This window comes from Chrysemys picta, chromosome 4 (genome assembly GCF_011386835.1).
Source record: "Chrysemys picta bellii isolate R12L10 chromosome 4, ASM1138683v2, whole genome shotgun sequence".
Taxonomy (NCBI): Eukaryota; Metazoa; Chordata; order Testudines; family Emydidae; genus Chrysemys; species Chrysemys picta.
This window is the reverse complement of record NC_088794.1, coordinates 76,652,692-76,666,317: the sequence shown is the minus strand read 5'-3', so window position 1 is coordinate 76,666,317 and position 13,626 is coordinate 76,652,692. Positions and strand designations below refer to the sequence as shown.

At 42.1% G+C, this 13,626-nt stretch overlaps 1 long non-coding RNA gene across 1 annotated transcript; it reads right to left on the bottom strand.

Annotated features, from left to right (window-relative positions):
- Positions 1 to 986: 986 nt before the first annotated feature.
- LOC122173639 (uncharacterized) lies at positions 987 to 9,028 on the bottom strand. The gene is made up of 3 exons (XR_006174273.2): positions 8,889 to 9,028; positions 7,528 to 7,636; positions 987 to 1,086 (listed from the first exon to the last, which is right to left on the bottom strand). It is a non-coding gene; the product is annotated as an uncharacterized LOC122173639 (long non-coding RNA).
- Positions 9,029 to 13,626: the final 4,598 nt, after the last annotated feature.

Here is a 13,626-nt window from a genome sequence, read left to right as displayed (position 1 = left end):
CAAGTCCATTTTGATCGCTTTAAAAATAGTGGCCTAGATGCCAACTTGTGCCTGAGTAGTGTTCAGCACAATTGAATCAGGATGTAAGGGGGGCTTCAATCTACTTCAATTTACTTCAATTATACTCTCTTAATTCTTGGTCAATGTGTTTTGGGAAGCAGCAAGCTTCTTACTCTGAAAAAGATGTGGGTGTTGTAGTGAATAATCAGCTGAACATGAGCTCCCAGAATGACGCTGTGACCAAAAGTGTTAATGAGGTCAACAAAGGAATATCAAGTATTTATTATTTGTATTATTGTAGTGCCTATGCACCCCAGTCATATGGTTGTCCTTTAGGAAGTTTCAGTCATCCAATCAGGGAGCAAATGTAACCCACACACCTTCGGGGTGTGGTGTTCTGTCCCATCTAGTGGCATTGAGACCACTTAGAGAGAGTTAAATGAGTTTGCTCTACAGCCTTAGCTAACAGCCAGTTGGCTTTTAGCTCATGTGGTAGAGGCTCATGCACTAAGCTCCAGAGGCCCCAGGTTCCATCCTACCCGCCAAGGAACAGGGTCTGGCATTACACAAACACAATGCCATGTTACTTTAGGTGGCCAATTACATGCCATGAATTACAAAGTACAAAGAAGTGAAATGAATATACACACCCTTTATGTTTAAATTGTTTACATAAATTACCCATGAATATCTAGGAATATTTCTGCAAATGTAAGGGCTGCTTCAGAAACAAATAACTGACCAACTCTAGAATTAGTATTTGCAGATAGCAGCACAACAATAAGGAATGAGCTACAAGGTGCAGTTTTCCAATGTGGAGGCCTTAAGGGAATTTATATTTACATATTATAATCACCCGTAATATAGTCCCTATTCTAGCTTCCTCTTCTGAAAGCCTCCCACTGAAAATAACTTGATGCTCTTTATGTAAAAGAGGCAGAGGCCAACAGTCAGGATAGGTATGTGGATTTACATATTCTGCTTACTTTGATCCAGCAACCGCAAAGAAATTCAGCAGACAGGCATGGTGTCTCTTTTTTCTCACGTGCCTATCTGTCTCTGCTTGACCTGAGTTTGACTTTGGAGCTGCAGCAAGCCAAAGTAAAGAGGTATTAACAGCTGGAACAGGTAGTGCAGAAAGAATTAGAAACAAAATGACTGATTAAACTATTGATCAGCCTCCCTGTTTAAACTAACATACTGTTCCATTTAGAATTAAACCATAGAAACTGCATTCCAATGAGGTGAAAGGTCTAATTCAAACACACAGTAGCCAAGGAGATTTAGAGTTCAGGAAGAGCAAGGTCAGGGAAGAGAAACTTGAGGCCAAGCCTGGAAGTACGGGATTGTGAAATTGGAGAAGGATCTGTTTGGTCTGGGGGGAGATGGGGCATGTAAAATGTTCAGACACATTTCTGATATACCTTTTAAATATTCTGGAGTTCTCCCTTCACTAGAAATCATAAGCAGATTCAGTAGAATTAGGAGTGCTGTGACACACAGCATTTCCACTGTGGCTTGTACTTATAAAGCAAGATATGTTGATGGTCAGAAGCCTTTATATAGTTAATCCCCATTCTGGTTCCCCAGCTCATCTTTCCTGTCTATGTTCAAATACTTCTTAAAGACTCACTTCTTTTGCGATGCCCACAAGAAATGAGTTAATGTTCTTTTTTAAAATGCCAAGTTACTACTACTACTGGGTTTCCCACTGTGTCCTGTCTTTTCTGCATCTGTCTTTTAGACAGTAAGCTCTTTAAGCCTGGAGCTCCCTTGAATCTTGTACAGGGTAAAGCACATTGTTGTCACTTAAATAAATAATAAGACTTAATAATCCCTCCCTGCTGACAACCATTACAGTCCTGAGTTCTACTATTCCACAGGCTCTCAAACTTTTTCATAGTGTGCACCACATCTTAAACAGAGAAATCCCATTCACAGTTGTGAAGATCATCTCTTCCAATCGTGTTCAAATAACACAATTGCTTATATGGAAAAGTAACATTAGGAAAACATTAAATTTACTCTAGCTATCCTTTAAGGTACTTCAGCAGCTGAAATTGGAACAGAACTAGCACCATATGACTAGTGAGTTCACCACAGACTGCCAGGAAGGGGTCTATGGACTACAGTTGGCAACCAGTGTACTATTGCATGCAATTAATAATTTATCTGAGGAGAGTTCTGAGACAGCCTCTTTATTTTCCCTACACCTCCACCTCCACCCATTATCTATCCATCGAGGCTACAGAGCTGAAGACTGCAGAATACTCTGGAAATCACAAAAAAATATTGCTGCTGTAGCGCATGGATGTTGTTCATCTTTGTAATTATGCTAAACAGCTATGTTGAAGTTGGTCCTCATTAGATGGAAAAACTCAGGAAGAATCACTTTCTATGAATATGAACCTAACCTTACTGAGTACATTTCTTAATTAATGTTCCATTAACAGGTTGATGATAACTTGTAAACTAAATTAGCTGATCTGAATGTAATTAAAACTTCAGTAAGTGGTGGGCTCCCATTTACTGTCATGACCTGTTTCGTGTGGAGAAAAACAACAACAATGCAAAACAAAATATATTTCAGTCTTACCTCTGTGTTCTCTCAATTGGTGCTCACTTTAATTAATGGAAGGTTAAAATAATGCAGTAATAATCAGTTTATTTGATTTTTAAGCATGTGGCATAGAGGCTTTGTTCATTATGAGGATACTTATTAAAGCAGTTTGATAATAATCCTTTTTGCGCAAAGGACTTAGCAAAGCACTCTATTATCTATAGAATGAAAGAGAACAAACAGGAACTAGTAATCTCGGGAGAGGAGGAGAACTTTGTTTCGATTCCAGGGGCTTCCTGTTTTCTTTTGGGTCATAATTATGGTGATAAGAGCCACTGTCAAGCCCCATTTATGTGAAACTCTCAATACAAACAAACTAAAGCAAAGGTATTCAAACTTTTTTGGAACCAAGCATAATTTGGGTTTGGTTCTTAGTGTTTTATCTAACTAATTTAACTAATTCATCCTCTCTGTTTTAAACACCACTGGCGTTTTGTCCTTGTTGACTCTGCGGATCTAACTCTTTCACTATTTGACATTAAAAGTTCCATTTGTAACAGAAGTAAGATTCACACCAGAATCTGGAGGTGATTACTGCATTTTGAGGACCACAGTGATGCAGAAATACTCTGCTTTTCTTGTCTTGTCTTGTGACATATGATCTGTTTACTGCCATATGATCTAAATGCAGAGCTAAATAAAATGGAGGCATAGGCCCTGCCCTCAAGAAGTTTACAATCTAAACAGGGCCGGCTCCAGGCACCAGCCCACCAAGCTTGTGCTTGGGGCGGCACCTGGAGGGGGGCGGCGCGGCGTGGCGCTCCGGCCGCCGGGGAGAGCGGAGCCGCAGTGGGCTCGCCGCCCTCCCCCGGTGCTCTGGCCGCTGGGGAGAGCGGAGCCCCGGCTGGGCTCTCCACCCTCCTCCCGGCGCTCTGGACGCTGGGGAGAGCGGAGCCCCGGCCGGGCTTGCTGCCCTCCCCCCGGCGCTCCAGCCGGTTGGGGAGAGCGGCCCGTGGCCGGGCTTGGCGCCCTCCCCTGCCACGTTCCGGGGGGGAGGGGAGCGCGGCGGGAGGCTTTTTTGCCTGGGGCAGCAAAAAAGCCAGAGCCGGCCCTGAATCTAAACAACAAATGAAACAACAGTTTATCAAGGGCCATATCAAGGGCCTGATGCAAAGTGTACCAAAGTTAGTGGAAAGACTCCCATTAACTTTAGTGAGCATTGGGCAGATCTACACTAGAAGCGCTACAGCGGTGCAGCTGCTCTGCATCTGGTGAAGACACTATGCCAACAGGAGAACGCTCTCCCATCAGCATAATTATGCCACCTCCACGAGAGGCAGAAGCTATGTTGCCGGGAGATCACCTGTGTGGACAGCACTTAGGTTGCTTTAACTTGTGTCACTCAGGGGCTGGGGTGTCTTTTTCACAGCCTAACATGAGTTAGATCAACTTAAACGATAGTGTAGACCTGCTCTTTGACTCAGGGTCTAAGAGTAGACCTGGATGAATGCTGCAAACAATTTTCTGTGAATATTAACTTGATTTTTTTAAGTGAATTTGTTCCAAATATTTATTCCCCTTTAGTGGTTACTGTCTGCAACTATGGTAGCCAATATGGTTACAATAGAAAGTTTTAAGCAAATACTGAAGAATATTCACAGAAGGCAAATTTTGAACTTATCATAAGAATGAGGACTTGCACCAGAAACCTGACTCTCACAGATTCACCCATTCGATCAGGAAAAAGAAACATACCATGTATGCCATGTGTCCAATCAAACAGCTTGCATTTTGAATATCAAATGTTCCTGCTCATCTGCTTTAATAAGCTACAAATCAACAATTCTTTGCAGAAATTATTTGGTGAATCATTTTAAATAATAAATCTGTGAACAATCACGATCTGTCTGTGTATAATTTGCAAATAAAAAAGGAGGGGATATTTGTTGAGAACATAATTTGTTGTGTAAATTATTTGTTGTTTATTTACCCTACTGTACTTAGGACTTTGTTAAATAGGGTCTGCTCCTGTCAAGTGCTATAAGTAAGTTGCTGAGAACCCTCTAGCTGTTGAGAATTGAATGGTTTTGGTGTATGTCTATCTATCTATCGTATTTAAGGAGTGTTATTCTCCCTAGCATCCAGTTGTCATCTAAAATATGGGTCCCTAATTTGCTTGTATTCGGTGCATATAACTGGGCTATATGGTTATAAGAGACGTTGTTTTCTTTCTTTTTGTTGGTGGGAGAAGGGCACAAATGAACCTATGTCCTGATCCAACATCCACTGAAGCCAATGGATTGACTTCAGTGAGTGTTGGATCAGGACCCTGGCCATAAAGTTGCTGGGTATGGAGACATGTTAGTCTCCATGTTAATGCCTCCAGAATTGCTAACCTCTTCAAAAGGGATGGGGTGATGTGGCCTGAGGGTGAGGTGCAGTGAGGCCAGTGGAGCTAGGGAAGCTTGGGAAAGGAGAGCAAGGGCTACCTTTCCTTAAAGTGACAGGGCTCTTGCTAAAGCATGGCCCATCTGCATACGCCACAGGCCTGATCCTAAGCTCATTAAGGTAAATGGATAGGCTCCTATTTCGTTAAGTGGGTTTTGGATCAAACTTACAATGTGGAGCTGTTCTGTAAAGTACAATGTGGTCCTGTGTCTGTCCTGTAACTGGACCCATATGTTCTCAAACTCCCAGAGAAACTGGACAGTATTCCATATAGAAGACACTAAGTCTGTACCAGCTTCTAGCACCAGAACCCCTGGTCTTAGCTTATTAACTAGCCCATCATTAAACAATGTTAAAGGTCTTTTTCTCCAAGATCATTGTGTGACTCTCTTACATAAAATTGCTGCCTTTTTTATTCCAGTGCACTAAATTATAAGATCAGTTTAAAGTGTGATGCTCATGCACTGTGTCTTGCCAGACAGAAGTTTATTATTAAAATATTATCCCAAAAGATATTAGAAAGTATATATATTTTCATTTATAAATGGTGTTTCCAGCTAAAGGCAATTTAAAATGTATCTGTGAGTGAGTGAGAGAAAGAAAGAGAATGCAAAAGTAGTTTGTTCAAGAAACATGGGTAAAATTCTGTGTCACTTTCTTAATAACCATTATTTTCAGAGAGCAATCATAATTTGGCTGACCATAGCACACCATACTGCCATGTGTTTGTCTCTTCAAGCACATGTAGGCTAGGACAGAGATCTCAAAAATACTAGGTTATGGGACAGTAGTTCTCAAAATTATATCTTTTTAAATTAACATTCCTATAGCCTTAAAATTCCATTTGCTGCCCTGCAAGATGAACACTATTGAATTACATTCCGTTCCTGCAGCAAAGACCTTTTTTTTCTGTATGACTGGTGGAATTTTAAGGCTCTCAGATTATAACTAAAAAAATAAATCATGCATAAATGTTCCATTTTATAACATTCTTTCTAAAGCTGGCTGTATACTCAGTGATTGGTCTATATGTGTAGATCATAGCAGGTCCAATTATTAACTGAAAATACAGAGTGTGTGTAACAGGATGGCCTGCCTCTATCATGGTCTGGAGCCAGTCAGCCCTGTTCAATTATCAGACCCAACTGGGAAAGGGGCAGGTGTTTTCTATAAAGGACTGAGAGAGCACTGTTAGGAGGAGAGCTGCAGGAGAGAGGTTGATTCATGTGACTACCCTGGAGTAAAAAGAAAGGTGCAGAGTGAAAGGCCCCATGTCCCTATGGCCTGTGTTGATTGGGGAATAAGCAGTCAGGTATTGCTACTCCAGCTGAAATAGCACCCACAGTTTTACATTCATGCCACATTAACAAGGCTATTTAAACATAAAATATTAAGTATTAGAGGGGTAGCCGTGTTAGTCTGGATCTGTAAAAGCAGCGAAGAGTCCTGTGGCACCTTATAGACTAACAGACGTATTGGAGCATGAGCTTTCGTGAGTGAATACCCACTTCGTCGGATGCATGTATTCACTCACGAAAGCTCATGCTCCAATACGTCTGTTAGTCTATAAGATGCCACAGGACTCTTCGCTGCTTTTATAAAATATTAACAATTCCATACAATGAAAACAATATGGACCCCATTTCCATGGAAGATGTAGGTATTCCAACTTTTGGGGGCTTGCCACCTCAAAATCCCACCTGTTATAGTCAGTTGTAGCATTGATCACCTTAGCAATGATAACCTATAACTCAGACTAAACTATCTTTCACACTAACAACAAAAAAAGGAACTTAGTGTAATAAACTGACTAGTATGAAAGGCCACTGCCCTCTACTGGGAAAATTAAGAACTGCTTGGTTGTGTTTCACAGAACCTGTATTGCTAATTGCTGATCGTTTCTCCGTTAGCTAACACAATAAGGATCCAAGCTTTCATTGCAGTAAGATCTGAGTTCCATCCCTTCTGCTGCCGTGAAGTTCTGAGTAACTATAGTGTGCAGCATAGCGAGAACTATGAAGTGGTAGAGGGCCACAGACTTGTTACAATATACTGGTGCCAGACTACAAACACATTTATACAAAATAGTAAACTTATGTCAGCAATTGAATGTTTCTGCCTTTGTTTGACAGAGCCTTAACTCATTTGTCCTGCTGTAAGGGTCACAGTGCCGTGCTCTGAATTTACAAGGGAGTACACACCTACACAATTTCTCACAATGACAGAAGGAATTGTTACACCATAAGGATTAAGTACTGGAGTTTTGTAACTGTCTACAGAAGGAAGAAAATGGAATCATTGGATTCTTCCCTGTATGCACTTTATGATAACTCATTTGTAGGTACCTGATGATGAAAAATATAAATACATTAGCCATTTCTTCATATTAAATCCTTTTAAAACCACTACACACTATGTGGCTTTTCAAATGAATCATCCTGAACCATGTTCTAAGTGTCACAGATTTCTGAGTTTACACCAGGGAGAGCTACTTGCTGGCAAATTAGAAGCGTCCTTACGTGTTTTCCCTTTCATGTTTCTTTTTCTGTTCGGGCACGATGTCTTCCCAGCATTATTGATGGGCTGTGTGACTGACATCTGCTGAGGAAATCAATAGAGACTTGCTTCCTATAAATGACAGGTAAGTACATCAAAAGCTCTGATTGGGCCAAACTCAGCTGTCAGAGGGAAACAAACGCCCATAGTGAATTGTAAACTAAACATGATAGATTTCTGCAGACACTTTTCAGCCCAACTGCTACTACTTTAACATACTAAACAGATTCAGATTTTGATATGAAAACCAGAAGCAACTAGATGTGTGTGTGTCTGTGTCTGTGTCTGTCTTTCTCTTCCACTGGCATTGTCAAGCTAAATAAAAATTATGAGCCATATTGTGGAATGCACAGAGCACAGATCAGGGATGGTATATGCAAAAACTGGCTTAAAACTCTTCTTTGCACTCCATTGATCTCAGAGCAACCTCTATTCAAACCTGTCCTCCCTTGCTTCCTCCCTGTGCAATTAAAGCAGATGAATTACACTAGCTACAAAAAGCCACAAGAAACTGAAAACACATCTGAAGTTTGACATGGTTAACAGGCATTCTGGCCACACTCCCCTTTCTCCACCCACAATCCCCTTCCTCCGCTATAGCAACAGGGAGATAGAGTTGCATAAAAGCCTGTACACGGGGCTGTACGTTACCAAAGGATTACCCTTACTCTGGGTGGATCTCATAACAAACATTCAAAAATCATGAGTCAGGCTCTCCAAATTAATGAAACTGCTTTCAAAAATAACAAGAGTTTTTGTTTGTTTGTTTGTTTTAAATATGCTTTAGTTTTTTGTTATTATTTATAATTTAAGCTTCTTGTTTCTGGAACTTCAGGGTGCACTCAGGTTTTTCTCTGCATCCAGGAGGACTAGAAACTCACTTTAAAAAAATGTAAGTTAAGATTCTCATTTGCCTCCAGGAGCTGGGGCTTTAAGAAAAATACCAACTAGCATAAGACTTATGATAAAATCATGAGAGTTGCCCACACTGCTGTTCCAGAACCAACCAAGCCAATTTAAAGACTACATGAATGTGGTCTGCTGCAAATCAGCCTCCCTGCATCAGAGGCTCTGAGCTTTAGTTTCTTCATTATGTTTACTTCCCCCATTCCATAAATTTGCAGGCAATGACTAGGTCAGAGACTGACAGATTCCTCAACAGAGACCTTGATACAATAGTCACACAACAGTGTGAGGGATAGAGGCAAGTTGCAAACAGATTTACTGGCATTGTTATCTAACAGAAAACGAGCCAAATTCGTCCTTGTTGGTAACTCCACTGTGCGGATCATTTTGAAGAGGAGTAAATATGTTATTTTCTTACCCTTATATTCCTGCTTTTTGAAGAGTGGAGGATGATTTCCAAGTTGCCATGTATTCTTGCAGCTGGTATGTGCTGTGCTCTTAGGAAGTTGTTCTAAGAGGTATGGAGTTTATTGTGTTAGAAAGAAAGCAAGTTGTGACAGCTGCCAAATGAAAATTTTCTCTGGTGCTCACATGGGTCACATGTCCAGTCAGTTTCATGCACTGTTTCACACAACAGCCAAGCCCAGCAAGGCAGAGAATATCTGAAAATCACTTACCAACTCTCCCAGACATGGATTTAGATTTCCTGCTTAACATGACATCCTTGTTTGGGAAATAAAGTCTGAAAATAAAATGGCAATTTTCAATATAGGCTAAGGGTCTGATCCTGTAAACACTTAATAACAGACATTGAGTCAGATCCTCAGTTGGTGTAAATCACTGTAGTTCCATTGGAGTAAATAGAGCTATGACAATTTACACCAGCTGAGGATTTGGCCCAGAATGCTTGCTACTTACTGCAAATAGTCTACATTGAGGCCAATTGGAGCTATGGGTTCTTAGCACCTCTGAAAATCAGGCCTCTCCATTCATACCCAAGTGCCCAACTATATACTTAGACGCCCACATTTGAAGATTGTGTCTTTGGTGACTAGACAGTGGTCCTGAGTAATGATGGCCTAATGGGGCTCACCCTACCTGTTAAATCTCCTCTCCTTTACTTCTTTAAACAAACAAAACCTCAGCTTGACAGCTGCCTTTCTTTCCCCTCTTCTCTCCAGCTGCACAATGGAGAAAACAGCAGGGGTGAGCAGAAGGAAGGAAGGAAGGAAGGGGCAGAGGCATCTAGTTTCTTCAGTGCTGCAAGATAGACTGCAGCCAAGGGAGGGAGAGAGCAGGAGTGTCTGGCACCTTCAGTACAGCAGCATCACAGAGTGCAGGCAGGGGAAAGGAGCAGGTGAGCTTGGTAGCCTCCAGCCCATAAGAAAGCTTCTCCTTTCATTGAAAGTATAGAGCAGCCCTGAGATCAGTGCACACTCACACGCTGCCTTTTCAGTCCTCTTTGAAACTAAAGAAAGTTAACCCCAAAGAGTATGAGCACCAGGAGCAGCCTCAATGCAGAACTCAGTCCCCTCCTCAAGTGGAGCTCAACTGGGGGATAGTAAAGGCAGAGGAATGAGGAGCTGGCCAGGGAGGCAGCAGTTACAGGCCTGTGACCTGGAGAAAGGATGGGAAAGGAAGTGGGGGAAGCACAGCTCAGGGGCAGCTGCCTTCTGCTTTTTAGGAGAACAGGGGGAGCAATGTGGAAGCTACAGTAGAGGAGTATTGTGGGGATGGCCTCAGATCAGCTAGCCTGGTGGCTGATTTTATTGGAAAAATCTTTTTGTGTGAGAAGGAGCGTCAAAAAAAGTGTTGTAGTGGAGTATCTAATTATCTATTTGCTAATCCCAGGCCCAACACTTATTTGGGCATCAGCCATTGCTGTAACCAGGATCCATTTAGCAAATTAAAGAAAGTAGGCAAAGATTTACTGAAGTGTCATAGGGGAAATGTTCAAAAACTAAGTCTATGAACTAATGTCAGGCAGATGTAGGGAAACCCCAGCACCAGCTCCAAATAATTTATTAGGTGAGCATTCTGCAATTTGGCCAGTTGGTGCTCAGAGCATGATTGGAAACAGGATCAGATTAAGGTGCGCTAGGCTTGTATATTTCAAGGACCCCAGCTTCTGGAGACATGATTATTTTACATTAAAATCTCAGCTTTCATTTTTAAGAAGTAAGTTTCTATGCCTGATCTTTGAGAAGAAAAACGTTAAAATATGACCCAGGTGTAACCACTACAGTGATGGTTGCCTAATACAATAGCTCTGAGGTTAAAATATGACCCATGTGTAACCACTACAGTGATGGTTGCCTGATACAATAGTTCTGAGGAGAACTGTCCCATACATCTCAATGGGGTGTTAACTCTAAGACCCACTACTTTGGGATCCTCACCAGTACCACCCAGCAGAGGATTCTATGTAGTAAGAGGAGAAGAGTGCAGTGGGTCTGTCCCACCCACCCAAACAGATACGGTCTAGCTACCTGGGGAAGTGGGGAGGAGGCGAGAGCCACCCCTCCCTTTGTGAGGCTCTCTGGTGCCACCTCTGCTACTCCTGATGGGAAGAGAGGCCCCTGATTTCACTTCTGGGGGAAGAAAGGGGCTTTTGCCTCCACCTCTGCTTCTCTGTCAAGAGAAAGCAGGCTCACTGCCACCACCTCTTCAAATATCACATGGTGTCATGGCACAGTAGGGCACCCTGTGTCTTGGTGTGCACAGGGCCACAGACTGCCTTCATAGTAGGGGAGAAATTATTCTAATATGCCTTTGTAGACTCCTGTTCTTCATCTGACTCAATACCAGGTGGATCTCCTCTCACAGATTATAACAGCTTTAAGGTTGCTCTAAATTGCATCATCTACAACTGTCCCATGGCCCATTCTAATGGCTTGAGTCACTGGGGCACAGGAAAGCACCTGACTATTCTCCAGACAATACCCCCTTCGTGTTGGGCAAAGAGGAGAGGTGGTGGTGGAGTCCTAATCCTAAATCCCCAAGGATTCTCCTACCCAGGAAGTTTCCTTCATCAGCTGGACCACGACAAGAGACCTAAAATCTGTCCAATGGAGAAAGGAATCTGGCCTTTGATTTTCAGTATGTTTGGGGTGGACTGTTAAAAAATTAAGTTGCTTTCTTAATGCTCTCTCATACAATTGTCATGAAATGTATTATAAAATGAAGATATAGGGACAGATCCTTAGCTGGGGAAAACCAACTGGGTGAAGCTGTGTCAGTGTGCAACATCTGATCTATAGTCCCATCTTGGGAGACCAGAAAAGACATTTCATCAGTGGAATAGCCATCTCAAAGTAGCAGACATTCTTCTTGGCTTTCTAAATGGATTGCAGTCACTCCTCAGCTTGACTGTATTTAGGTAGCACACTTCCTCTCTGTTAATGGTGGTCTTGGCTCCTCAACTCCATGCTATGGATGTACAGTACAAGAGTACACCAAAATAATCCACTTAGCATTCACCAGCCCACTGCAATTATGCCATTGCTTTGCTAATTATGCTGGCAGAGTACTTGCTAATGTCTCCTCCATCTCTATTTGAGTATTTAAACATTTTAATGAATATGTTATTTACTATAATAAAGCCAGAGTCTGCTATTAAATTAATAGAGCAGTGCAACCAAGAATCCCATAAAAGCAATTTATTCTTGCTTTCCATGCAACTGATCTCCAAGTACCACCAGTTTGGCCATTTGAATTCCACACTGTCCCATGGACACTGTATACATACTATCCAATTACAAATGGTTATCATATTAAAGTTAATTTGATTTTTTTTCTTCTTTCAGCCAATCACTTTAAACAGCAGTTGGTAATTGGATCTCTGTTGATTTCATTCCTGGATTTATTTTCCTTGAGGTTATTACTTTTCATTTTTTAATACAGATGCAAGATGTGTCAATGTGTTTTCAGTGCTACTGTAAATAATCTTATCAGGAAGCCAAGTTCTTTCCCAAGTGCTAAGCTTGAGTAAACAGGCTTACACTGTTTCTCCAAGGGGCTTGGAATCCTCCCCACTGGGCTGTGAAGAGTCTAAAATTCAGCTGTTAATACAGTAGCCTCCCCTGCACCTGCTCCAACCACCATAACATCCCTCTGAGCTGATGCAAATAGAATCCTGCGGGTGATCCTGCAAGTTGCTGAGAATCTGAGTGAAGTCAATGGGAATGGTGGGTATTGATCCTCTCCCAGGAGATGCTGCACACCTTGCAGGATCAGGTTTCTGCATAACACATGTGTGAACTCACTATATGGACGCCTGCATGCTGCCTCTTCCCTATCCCAATGGAATTGCACCATTTCACTGCTTGTTTGGCATTCTCACCTATGCAAGAAGAGGCATAAGTTTCCACAATAGGAAAAGAAATAAAACAACTCCGTCCTCCCCCAGTGTTGCGTATAACTGGTGAAAAGTTCCCATGAAAATTTGTACCATTTTGTTTCTGTTGATTTTGTGTCCCGTAGATTTCATTTTTCACTATAAAATGAAATGGCTATTTTCCAACTGCAAAGATGGACAAATGCAAATGCTGAATTTCAAATGAGAGATTCTGAAGCCCTCTTTTGCTCAGAATGGGCTGGTTTTCACTGGGAAAGATGTGTGTATGGAAAAGGAGGGGTCATCTTCAAGCAAAGAATTTAAGGCCTGGTCTACACTAGGCGTTTATGTCAAAGTTAGCGCCGTTACATCGAATTAACCCTGCACCCGTCCACACTGCGATGCTATTTAGTTCGACATAGAGGTCTCTTTAATTCGACTTCTGTACTCCTCCCCGACGAGGGGAGTAGCGCTAAATTCGACATGGCCATGTCGAATTAGGCTAAATGTGGATGGAAATCGACGCTAATAGCTCCGGGAGCTATCCCACAGTGCACCACTGTGTTGACGCTCTGGACAGCAGTACGAGCTCAGATGCTCTGACCAGCCACACAGGAAAAGCCCCGGGAAAATTTGAATTTGAATTCCTTTTCCTGTCTGGCCAGTTTGAATCTCATTTCCTGTCTGGACATCGTGGCGATCACAGCAGCAGTGGCAACGATGCAGAGCTCTCTAGCAGTGATGGCCGTGCAGTCTGTGAATAGAAAGAGGGCCCCAGCATGGACTGATCGGGAAGTCTTGGATCTCATCGCTGTGTGGG